Source organism: Protopterus annectens, chromosome 5.part0 (assembly GCF_019279795.1).
Source record: "Protopterus annectens isolate FY-2018-M chromosome 5.part0, PAN1.0, whole genome shotgun sequence".
In the NCBI taxonomy this organism is placed as follows: Eukaryota; Metazoa; Chordata; order Ceratodontiformes; family Protopteridae; genus Protopterus; species Protopterus annectens.
Genome location: NC_056735.1, coordinates 1378255698 through 1378261697, shown reverse-complemented (window position 1 = coordinate 1378261697; position 6000 = coordinate 1378255698).

The following is a 6000-nucleotide window of genomic DNA, read 5'->3' as shown; positions in this document are numbered from 1 at the left end:
GTGGGAGGGGGTGCAGAAAGACCCCTAGCCACTAGGAGCTGATCCACCAACCTCATTACATCTACTTCAGTGAGACTCCTAGAGGAGCGAAGAGACAATCAAGAGGGGGATTCTGGTCTATCCACACAAGGACTAGAAAACTGACCATAAAAAGGGTCAATAAAAGGAAAGTAGTTTGTCCTGGGTGTATAGAGAATTTCAGTCTTCGGTACCGAAGGAGTGGGTAAGACGTACTGCAGTGCAGTAGATATCGGCACCGACTGGGAATCTAAAGAAATTGGTGCAGACTCTGGGGTGCTGAGGAGGAACGCCATTCCTAGAGTTTTGGAACCTTAGCTTTCGTTTCCATGGAGGAACCAACAGAGGAGAGCTTATGTTTCTTTAAATCGGTGCTGACAGAGGTCTGTACCAAATGACTGATCTTGGAACCGTATTGGCCTTGAATAAGGCTTCTTCAAAGGCGGTCTTAAGTCCTTTAAGAATACGTTTAGACATTCTACCAAGGCCCTAGTGCTGAAGGCCTGGCACATGGAGCACTCCAGATCTAGATGTGGAGCACCTAAAAAATAAATACAGTTGGAGTGCCTATTAGAGGTAGGCATTCTCCACCCGCAGTCCTGGCGCTGTTTAAAACCAGTCATGCCTTAGGACTTGTCCATGTTGATGACAGAGAAAGAAAGAGGAGTCAACAGGCAAAACTGTAATTACACACAAAGGATAGAAGGAAAGGGAAAATTCTCACAATGGTAGAAAAAACTACCTAGATAGGTAAGAAGGTTAGGAGAAGAAATTTACCAACAATGGTAAAAGGAACTACCAAGAGTAAAGAAGGAAGAAAGGGTACTACCAACGATGGTAGGTGGAAGAATACCAACAGGTATGGAAAACTAACTCTCTCGAAAAAAGGTAAGTAGAGATGAGAAAGCAGAAGCGTTTTAGCCAAAAAGGGAGAAAGGAAAACTAATAAATTGTAAATGTTTGTCTGCGAGAGGAAAATTGGCCGATGCATCTTGCAACAAGACCAGCAAATGAGCTCTGAGGTAATAGAGAGGGGCATTATGGGTAGAGTCTTAGCTAGAGAGATTTTTGGCTGGCACAAGCTGTGTAACGGCCGAACCGGTTTCCAAGGATCAGAACTGATCACTCAACAGTCAAGAAGACATCAAGAGTGACAACATCAGATAAGTGGCAACATTTGTTCATTTGAATTGGCCAGTATCAGTGGTTTGGTCTACTATAAGGACAAGTGTTTCCTCAAGTGGGAAGACCTAATTACTTTCTATGGCGAGTTGCCAGAATGTGAAGCTTGCCCTAGTATGTTAACTTAGGTAAGGCTTTGTTTAGCAGAAAGTTTGATGGTCTTGAAATGGTTTATCACCAGGGTTTTGATTAGAGTTCCATTCACTAACCTGTTAAGAAAAAAAAGAAGTTATGTCTTACCATAACGCTCCATCTGTGGTGTTCATCTTCTTTTCATTCATCACTGATGGGTTCGGGTCTGAGCCCTCAGAACAGAGTCGGTCCATTACCAAGCTCGCGCCAGCCAAAAACTCTCAAGCTAAGCTTCTACCCACAGTACCCTTCTTTACCTCAGATATAGTTTGCCCGTGATAAACCAGAAAAGCAAAGGCCCATTCTGCGCAGACACCACTTGGACCCAAAGTACCCCCCAAGAGCTTTTGGAGGGGGGAAGCCAAAGAAGGTCCTGCTTGCAGGAGTTGGTTATCTGGATCTGAGAATGTAGAGGGTGATTATTTGGGAACCACTGAGAAAGAAGAAGCCACTGGAGAATTCACAGGTGCAGCTTGGGAAGAGGCACTATCGGGAATGAAGCTGTCATGAATCCTAGGGCCTGAAGAACCTCTCTCGCCAAGACTTTGCTTTGACAGAGTATCACCTGGAGCTGAAGCCTCAATCTCTGGAGTCTGTGAGCTGGAAGCGACACCAGACAGGATCGGGTGTTGAAGACTGCTCCAATGAATTCTATCTGTTGGGAAGGGACCAGGTTTGACTTCTCCCAGTGCATAGTTATCCCCAAAATTTCCAGAGAGAGAAAGTGTGTATTGTAGAGCTGTTACCAGAAGACGCCTGGCGGGGGTGGTGAGGAGCCAATCGTTCAAATAAGGAAACACCTGGAATCCTAGTAGTCTCTAGTGAGCTGTAACCACTGCCATGCACTTTGTGAACACTCTGGGAGCTGCAGAGAGACCGAATGGCAGGGCATGAAACTGGTAATGATTGGCTCCTAGCCGAAAGTGAAGCAGACTCCTGGAGTGCTTGTCCATTTTGATTTCGTAACACGCATCCCAGAGATCTATCGAGCACATCCCTCTGAAAAGGGAGAATGGACTGAACCATGACCATCCAGAATTTGGTTTGGGCGAGTGACTTGTTCAAGTTGCTGAGATCCAGAATGGGTCTCCAGTCCAGTCTTTTTTGGCACCAAAAAGAATCTGGAGTAAAATCCAGATCCGCATTGGTCTGGTGGGACTGGTTGGATGACTTTTGGCATAGCTTTTCTATTTCTGAAGCTGCCTCTTCCCTATGACTGGATGGAACATCGGGAAGTTTTGTTGGAAGTTTCGGATAAGAAACAAGGGGAATGATATAAACTCTGGTAATTATACTCTGATCCCAGACTGATTCCAGAGGCAAGCAAGTGGGCAACTCTTCAGGAGCGCTGGTAAGACTGTCCAGAGAACGTCTCTGGAGCCTTGGTGATGTGGACCTCCCTCTGCCTCTATAGGGGCATCTTCTGGAGTTGTTACCCCCCCTGCCTCTGGGGGTATCACCACCACATGCAGCATGGAAGGGTCCCTGAGATTTTTTTGTGCCACATCTTCCCACTCCTCTGGTTCCTCTTACAGGAGCATTGAGGGTTGGAAAACTAAAGGCCTATGGAAGATGGGGTCTTACCATCCTATTTGCACCTGGCTAGCACGTCCTTCACTTTGGAACCAAAAAGGGAGGATGCTTTGATAGAAGCATTCAGAAAGGAAGACTTGAAGGGAAGCGCTAGGTCACCAATTCGCATCCAGGCATGACGCCTCATAACTATGCCTGAACCCACAGCTCTAGCCACCCCCTTTGGTTGCATGTGAAAGCAACCTCATGGACGAGTTGGAGATAGATTCCAGGGTAGCAAGCTGCAAAGCAACTTTGTTCTGTACCTCGTCAGACACCTGTCCTGCGAGTGTTCCAGAGAGTTCTGAAATAAAGTCTCTTTGGAGCCTTGTAAAATGTGCCAAATAGTTCAGAGACAGAATGGCAAAGGTCACTGATGCAAAGACTCTCTTCCCAAATCTGTCTACGGCCTGGGACTCCATGTTGGCGGATGGACAGCAGGACTCTTCAGCCAGATCCTTTTTTGTGGCCGCAGCCGCCACCACAGTGTCAACTGGCAACCCTCTGGACCAGTATGGGTTCTCCTCGGGAGGGGAAAGAATTTTATCAGGTCTCTGAGGGAACGCCTCCATAGAGTCAGGGTTCTTCCATGCGCATTGCACTATGAGATGGACTAGATTGTCGGCAGGCGGGGTCACCCACGAGGTAGACGGCTGGGCATGGAAAGCCTGCAGGAACACGGACTCGTCAGAGGAAGGTTTGGAGGGCTTCCAGTCACCCCTCTGCTTTAACATTTCAAGAATGTCTCCGAAAGAGACATCATCAGGGGGTGACTGTGGGGACCCTTCACCATTATCGTAATCAGTGTCTTCTGTTACAGACTTCTCAGGTGAGTCAACATGCTTCCTCTTGCATGATCTCTTCCATGGGGGCTCCTCAGTGGGGGCTTCTAATTGGGACTCAGAGGTGTGGATATCCTGACCTGGGGTTTCCTGCGGCTTCCCCGTCCAGTGTCCCGGGGAAAGTGGTCTGTGGCAGCTGTAGCTCTGGGGGGAAGAAAACTGAGGTTCTGACGTTGGCGGAAAGCTTCCGGAAGCGAGAACCCTCTCCATCACACAGAAAAGCAGGCCTGCCCGAAGAGGTATGGGAGCCTGGAACTGAGGAGGACACCCTTGGAACCGGGGTCACACCCTGCTCCCGAAGATGGAGCCTCAAGTCGGATCCGTGCAGATGAGGCTACCGACATGGAGGACAGAACCGCAGGACCACAGGGAACCATGCCCCAAACAGAGAAGCTTGCAGCACAATCACAAGATTGAGGAAGGACCGGTTCCAGAAGGAACCAAGGACCAAAGGAACAGACCCGGGAGTCTCAGTGAGGTCCACTACAAGCGCAGTGACTGGGGGGGGGGGGTTCCGAGAAAGCCGTTGCGAGCAGAAGGTTTTGGAACCGGGATGGCCGAAGGAGGAGAATAGGAAGGAGTCCCATGGAGAGGTCAACCCAAGTCCTGCCAGAGGATGGGCCTTAGAAGGCATGGGTATCCCCCTGGCTGCCAACAGCTGATCCACAAGACACACCACATCAAGTTCTGAAAGGCTCCTGGTGGCTCTAGTGGATACTCTGGACTGGGAGTCCGATCAATCTGAGAACGGGCTATACACTTGACCCACGAATGGGTCTATGGACAGACAGTATCAGGTCCATGATGCGTGATCTGCCGGCACCGATGTCTCGAGTTTAGAGACAGGAAGTAGTGGGGGTCAAATCCAGTGTTGCTGTAATAGAGCTTGGTGCCGAAGGGACACTCTGAGCTGAAACGGGAGGTTCAATCATCACTGCAGAGATGGGCATCGAAGGTGTGCACTCAGCCGAAGTGGCCACAGGTGTCAAAGTCGTAGCAGGAAGGTGAGGGCTATAGTCAGTGCCAGAGGTAGTATCGGAACTGGCGATGAAGCTGGCACCAATACAGCAATAGTCAAAATGCTCGGAGCAGACGAGGAGGCAGATTTGTGCTCATAGGATAACTTTTGAATTTTATGTTTCACAGACTTGCCACAGTCACCCGACGGTGAAGAGGGAACCGAATGGGGCTCAACTTTCATAGGAGGGGTTGAGCCATCCATCACAGAAAGGGCCTCTGAAAAGGGAAATTTAAGCAGTCCCTTCAGAATTAGTTTATACTTGCGCTTGTTCAGAGTGCATTGGCTGAAGCTTTGGCAAATACCACAAGGAGGCTACACCAAAAGGTGGGGCACCCCCAAACACAATCATCATGAGAGCCACTATTAGGTAGTTTACCATTACATGAAGTACAGTGTTTGAAACCAGATGTACCTTTCTTATCTGACATTTTGAGAAGTAAACAACAATCCAAAACGTCAGAAAAAGTGAAACACTAATTTCCTAAGACAGAAAAAAATTAAACATATGCAATTATATCAACAAACCCAATATCAAAAAGCACACCAACTAGAGTAGAAAGAATAGGAGAGGAATACCAACTATAATAGAGAGAAAAGGGCCGTACTAGCAATGGAAAAAGGTTACCAATAGGTAGGAGAGAGAGAAGTATATGTAAAACTACTGTAATTCGATGGGAAAAGGGCTGTAAGCTTACAAATGTTTAGAAACAAAGGTTTTTCACACAAATATCAAAGTTTCCACTTGGCTGAGAGCTTGGCTGAAACACGGCTTTACGGCTATGCGGCAAACAAGATCTGAGGTAACAGGGAGAAGGGCATTGTGGGTAGAAGCTTAGCTCAAGAGTTTTTGGCTGGTGAAGCTTGGTAATAGACTAACTCGGTTCTGAGGGCTCGGAACCGAACCCATCAGTGTTGAATGGAAAGATTAACATCAGATCACTTTTTAATGAACATCTACTTACATATTTCACCATTCACGTAGGAAAAAAGAAATAATGCTATTAATTGAGGCAGCCATTAGAGAGTGTGGGGAAATGTCACTGAATATAGTAAAAACATATGCTGGCATGCACTGGGTGACCCAGATCATTGAACTGCTGTATAAGTCATGATTGCAAGCTTAGGGATAACAGTGTATCACAGTGAATACCTCGTATAACTTACTACCATATGCACTTTATAATATCAAAGGAAAATTATTTGCATATTAATGAGTATAAATTAAAATCCACA